The 14,104-nt window shown below is 34.6% G+C and overlaps 1 long non-coding RNA gene across 1 annotated transcript; it reads left to right on the plus strand.

Annotated features, from left to right (window-relative positions):
• Positions 1-713: 713 nt before the first annotated feature.
• Positions 714-9,939, plus strand: LOC141689936 (uncharacterized). The gene is made up of 3 exons (XR_012562602.1): positions 714-837; positions 1,801-1,913; positions 9,838-9,939. It is a non-coding gene; the product is annotated as an uncharacterized LOC141689936 (long non-coding RNA).
• The last annotated feature ends 4,165 nt before the right edge of the window (positions 9,940-14,104 follow it).

Consider the following 14,104-nt stretch of genomic DNA (forward strand, 5'->3'; position numbering starts at 1 on the left):
TCGAAGAAGCATTAAATTGTGGGCTGAATCTAGTGATGATTGGATTAGTTTGATGGGTTCAAAAATGCAACTTAAATTTGACAAGTATTGGGATGAATGCAATAAGTTGTTAATGGTTGCGGTTATTCTCGATCCTAGATATAAGATGGCAATTATTTCATATACATACAAGGGTGTGTATGATTTCAGAGCTGATTTTTATATAGATCAGATTCATGAGTTTTTATCACAGATTTTTAATGAATATTCTGAGAAATTTGAAAAAAGTAGTGGTCTTGTGGAAAGTACTCGTTCGGGAAGTGGTGGAAAGTACTCGTTCGGGAATTGGTGGAATGATTGGAAGCTCACTAGGTGGAGAATGGTTGGGCGGTTTCCAAGATTTTGTGGCAAGTGGTAATTTGGTGGAGAACGCAAGAAGAAGCGAATTGGATGAATATTTGAAAGAAAGCTTGTTTCCGATGGATAGCGAATCTGAATTTGACATTCTACATTGGTGGAAACTTAATGGTCCTAAATTTCCAATACTTTCACGTATGGTGCAAGATATACTAGCTATACCGACTTCTTCCGTTGCATCCGAGAGTTCTTTTAGCAAGTATCGAAGAATTATCACGAACACTCGATCCTCTCTACATTGTGAATCGATTGAAACTTTAATGTGTGTCAAAGATTGTCTCCCGGATATTAAGAATGGTATGTTGTTAATAACTTATTTTTATATTATGAATCGATTGAAATTATTGTAATTCTTTAAATTTGTTTTAGATCAATCTGACAAAGTTGCTGAGGATGGTTCAAGTTGCTACCATGACTGGGATTTAGACTTCTGATAAACAGGTCTGATCATTTTCTTTATATGCATTCTATATTTTGCATTATTTTATTATACATTATGCATTTTACAAAATAGGTGTGTTATTCCTGCATCTTCAATATCAATTAATTCAGTTACATTGCAATAAGATGTTTTGGTACCGCTGCCTATGTGATCATGTCAAATGTGATCAGAACATTGCAATAATTATTCTCTGTTCCATTAACATTTTTTCTTTGAATCTGTTTTTCTTATTAGATGAATAGTGATTAGTGACTTAATTTTGACTCGGTGCACCTAACTTCTGCAAACACAATGTCATATTTATAAGAGTACACACATGTTTATGATGTTGTTTATTATCTTGAAGATATGCTGACATGGATTTGTGTTCTGTATGTGGATGATTACGAATGAGCCTCTCCTGGAATTAATACAGTTGAAAACAGTTTAAGTTTTTAACTTGTGAATAGTGTTACTTAGTTGGGTCTGTCTTCTTTATCTTTTGTTGTACTTCTATTACAACCTAAACTTGTTAACATACTATTCTTGCACTAATCTAATTGTTCCCTATGATTATTTCCAGGGGTATTAGAAGTATCAGTACCAATATTTTCTAGCGAAAGGTTAGTCATAAAGATCCATATCTCTTTGCAGACATGCATTCGATCAGACAGATAGTAACCGGACTTTTTTTTGTTGAGGTTTTAACATTTTTCCTGTTTTCTTGTTTCAAGAGACTATTCTTAATATACTATTTGTTATTTTTTTTAAGTGGTTAGCTAATTTCTTATTGGTAAGGTGAAATTTGAATAATATATATTTTTTTATTTTACAATGGTGTTTGATTCAGATTAAGCTTGTATCAGGTCTATGTAAAAAACCCCTGTAAAAATGCTCAACCCTAGTATAAAGCATAGTTGCATTCATTTGGGGAGCTAGATACCTGCGCATGCACCACTAATAGTTACCTATTTTATATGCAGTTTTATTTAAAAGAAGCTTGCAAGATTGGCTTTAAGGGGTCAAATATAGAGGATCTCAGAACCAAGGACAATGTCTTTGAGCTTGGGAAGGACATGATGGGCTACAAAACCAAGTGTGTGATCTTCTTTGTTAGTGTTAATGTTTGATAACTAATCACCTGGTTTTAGATTTCTTCTGTAAATTATAAAAATCATAATCATCCTTGTAATATCAGGTAAGTTAGTAATACTTTTATTTGTCATTTTTTTCCTTGAACAAGGGTAGTTGTTGCATAATTTAATATCATGTAAGTTAGTAATACATTTCTGATATATTGATTTTAGTAGATTGTTACATTTACAAAGTATTTTTATTAGGTCCATATGGGCAGAAAGGAACATAATTAGAAAATTAAAAAATTCTAGTTAGGCTTTTGAAAAATATTTAACTTTATAACTAATTTTTTGTATGCATATTTAACTTAATTAAAAAATAGTATTTGCTAATGTTGTTTCATATTTGTAAACTGTAAGTCATATGTCATAGACCTATTTGTATATTCGAGGATTCAACTCAACTCAAATAAGAATGTAATAAGTAAATAGTGGAACTACCATCAGAGAGATCTCGCAAAGTAATATCTGTCAAAGGATTCAGAGACAAGGTTCATCTACAGACTTGAGGAATTAATTCACTGGAAGAAGTTCAAGAAATTGATCATGCCTCAGTGATATAAGTCAAGATCGTGGATTTAATCAAGTGACAGAGATCTCGTCAGAGTATCAATTAATTACAAGGATTTAATCTGAAGAAAATCAAAGTGTCAGAGTCAAGACATGAAGAAACGTCACGGAAGTTAGTCACTCATGAACCAGACAGTACATCGAGTGTCAACGTTGAAGTGGTGGAATTGATTCATAATTTTCAGTGATTTTCAGAAGATTTGCAGAAGAATGGTTGCTGCTCAAGACTAGAATTAATTCTCTATTAATTAATTAATTCATCTAATTTAATTAAGAAAATAAATTATATCTGCGAAGAATAATTTATTTATTAATTGAATTAATTGATTAATTAATTCTGAATTAATTTTAGGAATTTTCAGAAGTTTAATTGGATTAAATTCAAATCTTAAATCAGCAAGACAAATGGAAATGAACTAGCATGACAATCTGGATTGTCATACCGATTGTCATGCTAGGCCATTTTCCATTGTCATACCGAAAGTTACTCTAGGAGGATAATTGTCTTGCTAGTTCATTCTGATTGTCATGCTAGTTCATTCTGATTGTCATGCTAGTTCATTCAGATTGTCTTGCTAGTTCATTCAATTGTCCTACCGAAAGTCTTGCCAGCTATAGGATTGTCATGCCAATTCAATTCTATTGATTTTGTTGATTAAAAAGAAGCAGAAGACCTTCTTTCAATTATCATCCAACACACAAGTCAAGAACAAAAGAGCAGCCGCCTTGAAATATAAAATCATCTTCTCTGCAGAAATTCAAGATCAATTTCTAGTTTGTTAATGTTAAATCCAAACCACTAGAATTATTTATCTTGTTCTTGTGTAACAATCTAGCGGATCAAAATCCCTAGAACTTAATCTCAAATCGCGTTTAGCATTTGATTCTAATTATTGCAAAAATAGAAAAAGTTCATGTCGAATTTATTCTAGATTTGTGATAATTGATTTGAGATTAATACCTTGTAATCGATACAGTTGTTGTAACACCTTTCAAGTTTAATAATATTTTTATTTAACTTGAATTTTGTTTCACATTTTTTATTCCGCATTTTATTCGATTATTTGGTAACGTTTGTATTCAACCCCCCTTCTACAAACACATTGGGACCTAACAATTGGTATCAGAGCCTTCTGATTAACGAACAAATCAAGATCCTAGACTTTTGTGATTTTTCAACTCCTTGAATTTTTATTTATTCAAAAATTCATAATGACTTCACATAAAGTTGGAACCGTTAAAATTCCATAATTTGATAAAGAGAATTATATCATGTGGAAGAAGAAGATGCTATTATTCTTACAAGTTGCAAATCCCAAATATTCAAACTTGTTAAAGAAGGGTATAAAAACTCCGATGGTTATTGAACCGGAGGTAATAATAGATGGTGTGGTGACTACTGAAGCTAGAACCTATCCAAAAGAGCCTGAAGATTTTACTCCTGCTGAGAAGGAAGAAGCCTCCTTGGATGCCAGCCTTCAATTAATATTAATTGATTCCCTTGATCCCTTGATGAACAGACATGTGATGAACTGTAAAAATTCCAAACACATGTGGGAAACTATTGAGGTGATTAATGAAGGCACAGAGGAAGTTAGGGAGAACAAGTTGGAAATCCTAACCTCTGAATATGAACATTTCAAATCAAATCCAGGAGAAGGAATTACTGAAGTGTTTGAGAGGTACAATGCGTTGATCAATAACCTGAACATCAATGGAAAGTATTATTCAATCAGGGAGGTCAACAAAAAGTTCCTTTTAACACTGCCAGCTCATCTTGAACATAGAATCACTGCCATTAGAGAAGCTAGAGATCTGAGTGAGATTTCTTTGGACAGGCTCTATGGAGTGTTAAAAACTTATGAGTTGGAGCAGATTCAACAGAAGGAAGTCTATGGGAAGGATAGAATGGTCAGCACATCTAATGCACTTGTAGCTGAAGGTCAACAACAACAACAATCTCAACAGTTAGAAAGAATGGTACAGTTTTCCAAGGGTGAGGAAAATGAGTTAGTAGCAGAATATGATCCTCCTACTACAAATCAATCAAGTGATGATTTTTATTCCTTGGAAGAGCTGGAGCAATTGGAAGATGAATCAATGGCCCAAATTGTCAAGAGATTCTCCCATGTCAGATTCAGGAGGAATCCCAAGCTTAAGTACAAGTCCAACTACAACAAATTCCAGAAAGGTGGATCTTCATCCTCTAATACCAGCAGTGGTGGGTACAAAACAGGGATGGTTGATCGAAGCACCATTAGATGCTATAACTGCAATGAGTTGGGACACTTTGCCACAGAATGTAGGAAGCCAAAGCAAGTAAGAAAGAACTCTGAAAGGGCTTATCTGGCAAAGGGAAGAAGCTGGGATGATACTGACAGTGAAGATGAAGATGAAGGAAATCTTGCTCTTATGGCTATTGATGGAAAAGCTTCATCGTCAAGAATAGAGGTAAAACTTTCTGATGCTGAAATGGTTTATCATCTAAGAGGTAACTTAGATTGTGCACGTCGTGATAATGAACTGTTAAGTTTACAGATCACAGACCTTGAGAAAGAGGTCAATGAATTAAGACTTGTGCACATTAATCAAGACAAATTAAAAGAACAGGTATCTTTTCTAGAGAATAGAGTTGACTGTTATAGAAAACTCGAAACTATTCTCAAAGACAAGATCACCGGTCTTGAGACTAAGGTTAGAGCCTACTTCAATTCTTGTTCGAAGGCTAAAGAGTTCTACAGTAAGCAAGCTGTTAATCAAACATCTGGAATAGGTTATGATTACAATGCTGCTATTGGAGAATTAGGCATAAACTCCCCTCCTCATGTATGTGCTAAAGGGAGGGAAGTACCACATGTGCTTAAGGGTGTTGATGAACCCCTCTATAAAGCATCAATTGATGAACCATTTGATGCGACCTCTTCTATTATTCAAGAAGAAATACGTGCTGAGGATCATGCTAATGAGAAGATTGTTTCCAAGTCAAGTGAGTCGAAAGTTCCAGTCAAAGTTGTGAAAGCAACTGAGACTAACTCAGACACACATGAGTTGGATAACAATAATGCCATGTCTACCATGCATAAATTTCCTGCTGTAATCACTCTCATAAAGCATGTGGTGTTGCTAATTGTATGTCTTGTGCTTTTAATATGATGTATGCTTATTTTAATGGTAAGCATGTGTCTAATGATAAGACTACTCCTCGTCAGCATGTGAATAACAAGAAGCATGATAGGTCTAAGACTGCTAGTCCTTCTAAGGCTAGAAAGGAGACATTTGTGCCTAAGCTTAAACAGAAATTTGTTAAGGCTGTTTACAAGGTCAAATGTTCAGTCATTGAGAAAGTTGAGACAATTAAAATTAAAAATGTTGTTTTGCCTGATAAAGGACAGTTCTACAAGTATGCCGGGCCCAACCAAGTTTGGGTTCCGAAGAAGGTCTAATCCATTTGAAGTGCAGGGCATTAAACAGGTGTAACCGGTAGTGTGGATTCTTGACAGTGGATCATCAAGACATATGACCGGAGATAGAGCCCTGCTATCAAATATGGATTGAGAAAGCTGGCCCCCTGGTTACCTTTGGAGATAACAGCAAAGGTTTATCTGAGGGATATGGCTGTTTGCAAGCTGGGAATGTTATCATTGTAATTTTGTATATTGTGCTAGGTTATTATCAGGAAGCAGTATCCAACATATAGCACCAGTGACGAGACTTGGGAATATTACGACATATCAAGCACCTGCTGCACATTACACTTGGAATTGTACTCTAGTAAGATGTGTACAAGTGTACTCCTGATTGGTGAGTTAACAGAGGAAGTCAGTACACCACAGTTCATGGACTTTGCAGCTGCATATCTATTGGACTATGCAATCTCTTCTTCACAATCTCACTTCAGGTTGGTATGAACTAGTATACTGCTCAAGCAATCATCAAGGACATGGTATGGCACTCTAACAGAAGTTATAATTTTATGTGAATAAGTAGAGTCGTCATATTAATAACTATCTTATCACTAAGCACAATCATATTGTTTTATATGTGCAGTGGTATATTGATTATGCAACATAACAATTAGTATCTAAAGTACTTGACAAGTATCGGTCAATGATATGTTGTTAACATTATGTTGCAGATATTTGTAAGCTTTTGACATGAATGAGAATTACTTAGACTTTACCCTAAGTGATCAATGTTTTATCAAAAACTCATTCATTTTGAAAAACAAAAATTAAACTTCTTTCTACATTAGTGATTTCTTATTTCATGTAAAATCTTTTGAAATCACTATTGTAAATCATTTTCTCTCTATTGCCATATGTTTAATGATACAGGTTCAGTCTCCAATGACTTTCTTTCATTGACAGTCATGAGGTTGAAAACCCACAACGTCTATCCCAGACTGTAAAGACAAACACAAAAACAGAACCAACCAACACTCTCTTACCACTAAATGTAGTATGAATGAGCGTGAGGGAGATAGTGCCTAGTGCACCACATAAAGAAGGTTTTGTAGTCAACCCAGTAGCTCTGTCTCCTACATAGATGAGTAGTATTTAAACCGAGACAACTGCTAGCCCCCATACATCTTCTCAAAAAGATGTAATGGCTGAAAAGGCACAAAAACAGTTACTAGATTCATTCTCTCAACAGGGTGAGTCTATTGAATTTTGCCTGTCGGCCAAGGTATCCGATGTAGTGTCACCACCTCAAATATAAACAATTCTTGATGCACAAGGAAAGGTTACACACACAAAGGATGAGTTGACGGAAACAAGAGTTTCGACCATTTTAAGGTCAGATTCGATTGTTCAAGGTTCGTTAATGGACCAATTGCCTTTACAGGTGTTAGGAGAGGATACTGATCCAAAAGCCATATGTCAGTGGTCAGTGTCTACCTCCCCAGGCTTAAATCCCCTGGATGCATCTGCGGATAGTGGATCTGACATAGGTGCAGATCGGCAACTTGTTGACAATGATTCAGATATTACCTGATGAGTCACAAGGAAATGTCTTCACAGACATTAGAAGGGAACCTTGATCTTTATGCTAAATTCTTTGGATCATTGTTTACCTTCCCAGAATTCAAATCTGGAACCCTAAAAGGGAAACTAGCAACTTGTAAATTATGACTCAGATTCATCTGACGAGTTTAACAAGGATGGGGATTTGTGAACTCCCATTGCACCACCTGTGACCTCCTTTAAGGATGGCTAAGGTGATTTTCCTTGCAGGTACAGCTGGATTATGGAGCTATGAGAGAAGAGTGATACACTTGTGAGAAAGAGTGTAAACACGAGTGGAGAGAAGAGTGAAACACATGTGAGGTACACTAAATAGAATCACACACTCACAGTGAGGTAGAAAGAGAAACTACTTGTTATTTCTTTTCCAACCAAGTGATATATGAGAACTCCTTCAGACGACGGCATACATTCCTTCTTTAAGGGGGAGATAAAAGCTTAAGTAATAGTTTGGAGGATTCCTCAACTAAGGGGAAGAAATAGCAGGGAGGAAGAAAAAGATCCTACATGTACACTACACCACACCATTGTTGTTTGTAACTACGGATCCTATTGTACGGGAGAGGTGGTAAACACAGGGTGATTTCCTAGTAAGGGAAAAAGCTGTTAGGGGAGTACCATTGGTTTTTATCTGCGGATCCTATTGTACGGGAGAGGTGGTAAAACGAAGGTGATCTTCTTTAATCAGTTGATTCTCATAGGGGGAGAAGCAAGAGATATGGGCTTCTCAACAGGAAATGTGGTTGTACAAATGAAGATGGAACTACTTGAAGATATGTTCAGTCTAGAGGAACATCTACTTGGAATCTGGAAAATGTTAAATCTAGTCCAGAGCTTTTCTGCTATTTACTTTGCATGTATGTTTATATCTTTTTCTTATTTGTTAGTTGAGTTATCCTCTAGGTATTTGTGTGTTATTGTCTAACAAACAAATAGGGGGAGATTGTAAGTCATATGTCATAGACCTATTTGTATATTCGAGGATTCAACTCAACTCAAATAAGAATGTAATAAGTAAATAGTGGAACTACCATCAGAGAGATCTCGCAAAGTAATATCTGTCAAAGGATTCAGAGACAAGGTTCATCTACAGACTTGAGGAATTAATTTACTGGAAGAAGTTCAAGAAATTGATCATGCCTCAGTGATATAAGTCAAGATCGTGGATTTAATCAAGTGACAGAGATCTCGTCAGAGTATCAATTAATTACAAGGATTTAATCTGAAGAAAATCAAAGTGTCAGAGTCAAGACATGAAGAAACGTCACGGAAGTTAGTCACTCATGAACCAGACAGTACATCGAGTGTCAACGTTGAAGTGGTGGAATTGATTCATAATTTTCAGTGATTTTCAGAAGATTTGCAGAAGAATGGTTGCTGCTCAAGACTAGAATTAATTCTCTATTAATTAATTAATTCATCTAATTTAATTAAGAAAATAAATTATATCTGTGAAGAATAATTTATTTATTAATTGAATTAATTGATTAATTAATTCTGAATTAATTTTAGGAATTTTCAGAAGTTTAATTGGATTAAATTCAAATCTTAAATCAGCAAGACAAATGGAAATGAACTAGCATGACAATCTGGATTGTCATACCGATTGTCATGCTAGGCCATTTTCCATTGTCATACCGAAAGTTACTCTAGGAGGATAATTGTCTTGCTAGTTCATTCTGATTGTCATGCTAGTTCATTCTGATTGTCATGCTAGTTCATTCAGATTGTCTTGCTAGTTCATTCAATTGTCCTACCGAAAGTCTTGCCAGCTATAGGATTGTCATGCCAATTCAATTCTATTGATTTTGTTGATTAAAAAGAAGCAGAAGACCTTCTTTCAATTATCATCCAACACACAAGTCAAGAACAAAAGAGCAGCCGCCTTGAAATATAAAATCATCTTCTCTGCAGAAATTCAAGATCAATTTCTAGTTTGTTAATGTTAAATCCAAACCACTAGAATTATTTATCTTGTTCTTGTGTAACAATCTAGCGGATCAAAATCCCTAGAACTTAATCTCAAATCGCGTTTAGCATTTGATTCTAATTATTGCAAAAATAGAAAAAGTTCATGTCGAATTTATTCTAGATTTGTGATAATTGATTTGAGATTAATACCTTGTAATCGATACAGTTGTTGTAACACCTTTCAAGTTTAATAATATTTTTATTTAACTTGAATTTTGTTTCACATTTTTTATTCCGCATTTTATTCGATTATTTGGTAACGTTTGTATTCAACCCCCCTTCTACAAACACATTGGGACCTAACATAAACATTTTTCAGGTTCTACTTTTACTGGAGAAATTAGAAAGAGTGTGCTGATTGTGGGGCTGGGCAGAGAAATACTACTATTGTTTCTTCTTAAACAATTATTGCAGACATGCAGTTAGGTTTTTTAATAGACTGATTGTAATACTTAGTAGTGATATTTTGTTCTAAAACTTTGGTTTGAATGCCACAACTTCCGTTAAGTATATTGTTAAATTAAAAATTATACATTTGCTGTTGAATGGTTCAAAAACTATTTTTTAATTAGTCTTGGAATGTATTTTTAATTTTGGGTTATGTTTGGAAAAATGGATCCGGATATTATCCGTATCCGGATAATATTCGGCGGATACGGATACAGATATTTTTCCCTAAAATTCGCGGATACGGATCTGAATTCGTATACGGTTTTATATTTTCAGATATGGATACGGATATGGACAAATCCGTATCCGAATTATCCGTTTGATAGCCCTACTCAGAATCACATGAGAAAATAAATGAGGGTACTTCTCACGCATATCACTTTATAATTCCCAATTTGATTCCTCAACCTTTGGGTTTCTCCACAATACTCTTACTAGATTTACAACTTTATTTCTTAATACTTTCTCTCTTCTTTCCAGAATCTCTATTGGACTCTCAACATAGGATAAATATGCCTGAAAATCTATCGGCTCATATTCTATCCCATGCCTAGGATCTGGATTGTACTTCTTAAGCATTGACACATGAAAAACGTTATTAATATACTCCATATGCGCGGGTAACACCAATTCGTATGCTACTTTACCGACATGTTTCAAAATTTCAAAAGGTCCAACGTATTTAGGACTCAGCTTTCCCTTCTTCCAAATCTGGACAACCCCTTCCATGGTGACACCTTCAGCAACACTAGTTCTCCATCTGCAAACTCCATGTCTTTTTTTGGCCTGATCTGCGTATTTCCTTTGACGATTATGTCCTGCAATTAACCTTTTCTGAATAACCTCGACAACTTCCTTTGTTTGTTGTACCAACTCTGGCCCAAGTATCTTACATTCTCCAACTTCATCCCAATATACCGGTGATCTACATTTACATCCATATAGAGCTTCGTAGGGAGGCATTCCAATACTGGCATGGTAATTGTTATTTTAAAAAATTTCTTCTACAGGTAAATGCTTATCCCAATTTCCTTTAAAGTCGATGGCAAAAATACCTAACATATCTTTAATAGTCTAGATAGTTCTTTCACTTTGGTTGTCTGTCTGTGGATGATAAGTTGTACTCATGTTCAACTTGGTTCCCAAACATTCCTAAAAACTTCTTCAGAACCTTGAATTGAATCGTGGATCTTGGTCAGATACAATAGACACAGGGACTCCATGACGCACAACTATTTCCTTTAAATACATGTGAACCAACTTGTCTAATGAGAATCTTTCATTAACAGGAAGAAAATGAGCAGACTTGGTTAGTCTTTCCATTATAACCCAAATAGCGCCGTGGTTTGCATTTGTCCTTCGTAATCCGACTATAAAATCCATATCAATATGCTCCCATTTCCATTCTGGAATCTCCAACGGTTGTAATAATCCACTAGGCTTCTGATGTTCCGCTTTAACTCTTTGACATGTATAACATCTGCTAACCCATTCTACAATCTCTCTCTTTATATCTGGCCACCAATAGTTCTCCTTTAAATCTCCGTACATCTCGGTACTCCCTGGATGGATTGAATACTTATAATTGTGGGCTTCTTATAGAATTTCATTTTTTAACTCTGTCACTGGTGGAATCCAAATTCTGGAAGAAAATCTGAGAATACCTTGATAATATTTCTGGGTGCATAATTCTTCTTTTACCAAACTGTTGATATCCAGATCCATTATCTCTTTTTGACATCTCCTTATTTTCTCTAACAACTCTGGCTAAAAGGTCATTGTATACATCCTCGCTTCAGTTGGCTTACAAATTCTAACTTCCAACTCCAACTTCTGAAACTCCTTATATAACTTTTCTGCTTCAGTCAACAAATTTAATCTCTCATTCCTGCTCAACGCATCTGCCACTATATTTGTTTTTTCTGGGTGATAGTTAATCGTGAAATTATAGTCCTTCATCAACTCCGACCATCTTTGTTGTCTCATGTTAAGTTCCTTCTCTGTGAATATATATTTCAAATCTTACGGTCCATATAAATCTCACACTTTTCTCCATATAGATAATGTCTCCAAATCTTTAAGGCGAATACTATTGCTGTCAACTCCAAGTCATAAGTAAGATACTTCTGCTCGTGAGGTTTCAGTTGTCTAGATGCATAGGTAATAACTTTATCATGATGAATTAGTACACAACCTAATCCCTTATGAGAAGCATCACTATAAATTACAAACTATCCTTGATCGTCTGGAAGTGATGTAACAAATGTCATGATCAATCTCTTCTTTAACTCCTGAAAGCTTTCTTCACACTTCTCATTCCATATAAACTTCTCATTCTTCCTGGTAAGCTTCATCAGAGGTGTTTCAATCTTCGAGAAATCTTGAACAAACCTTAGATAGTATCCTACCAATCCTAAGAAACTTCTCACTTCTATTGGTGTTTTTGGTCTCTCCCAATTCATAATAGCTTCAATCTTTGTTGGGTCCACTTTGATTCCTTCGTTACTGACTATGTGTCCTAGAAATTGAACTTCCCGTAACCAAACTCACACTTTGAAAACTTGACATACAACTTCTCCTTTCTCAAAATTCCCAAATTTATCCTTAAATGTTCCAAATGGTCTTCTGTTGACTCTGAGTAAATTAAAATATCTTCTATAAACCCAATTACAAACTTATCCAAATACTTCTTAAAAATTATGTTCATCAAATCCATAAATATTACGGGTGCATTGGTCAATCCAAAAACCATTACTAGAAATTCATATGACGTACCTAGTTATGAAATCAATCTTATATAAGTACTTTGATCCCTTTAACTGATCAAGTACATCATAGATTCGAGGTAGCAGATACTTGTTCTTGATATTAAGCATGTTGAGCTCCTGATTGTCGATACATAATATCATTCTTCCATCTTTCTTCTTAACAAATAACACTAGTGCACCCCATGGGGACACACTAGGTCTAATCACTCCTTTTTCCATATATAGAATTTCGAACTCAGATTTAACACACACTAATTTTTTACGCCTACTTTTTATACCTTAACTAAAACAACAACCAACTTTCCAACATTTTAATAATACTAGGCCATTCTAGACCATACAAAGATCTTTAAGAATCTTGATTCAACCGATTATTATCAAAATTCTTCAAGTAGGTCTAACTCTGACCCTCTCAAGATAATATTAATCTAACTTAATCCGCTTTCTAAAAACTAGAATATCTAAAATTAAGCATCACGATCTTTATAAATATTAACACTCAACTTGCTCGTATAACATTCTCAAGTTGACCATCTAACATTCTCGACCTAATCGTCTAACTTGATTTTATCACTCTACCACCTATAGACTATTCCCAGGTAGTCTTACCACACCTCTATGTGAGGTTACACAATATTCTTCTTTTCAATTCAACTTATTGTTACAATCTGTGCTCTAATTTCAATAACTTATAACATGTAGCACTAATACCAAATGTGACGCCCCTCAAATCCGGGGTCTGGATTTGACGCACCACACAAAAACACTTTTAAAACACCTTTGAAAACCTGTATTTTTTAATGGATAATAATAATCAAAGAATTTAAAAACCTGAACATCTAAAAAGAATTTAAAAGAAAACAATTTAACCCCCCAAGAACAGGATCTCATATATGTTACATTATTGAATTTAGAACCAACCACTATTATTAATAAACAACATCTTTTACAATATCAAGTCATCTTCGATAAGAAGAATCACTACTACTTTATTTACAAACCTGATTTACAACTGAATCTCAATAAATAACTCTAACTTGAACCTTCTTCATCAAATTCCATGGATACCTTATTTGACATCTGGATACTTAAACACTCTTACTCTTCGCCTGGCCTTATCCTTAATTTCTATCATACTCGAGCAACTCATCTTTACGTCTTTCTGAAATGGTTAAAAAGGAAAGCAAGGGTGAGTAACAATGCTCATCAAGTACCAATATAGTAGTAAAAATCTAAAATAGTTTATCAAGAATTCATAAGTTCAGGGTATTATACAAAAGGATTCATCTATATTTCTATCAATTGAAAATTAGGAAATTCAATCATGGAAAAGAATTATAGAACTGGACTTATATTGTTTTTATTAAA

The sequence above is a fragment of the Apium graveolens genome, chromosome 10, assembly GCF_009905375.1.
Source record: "Apium graveolens cultivar Ventura chromosome 10, ASM990537v1, whole genome shotgun sequence".
Taxonomy (NCBI): Eukaryota; Viridiplantae; Streptophyta; class Magnoliopsida; order Apiales; family Apiaceae; genus Apium; species Apium graveolens.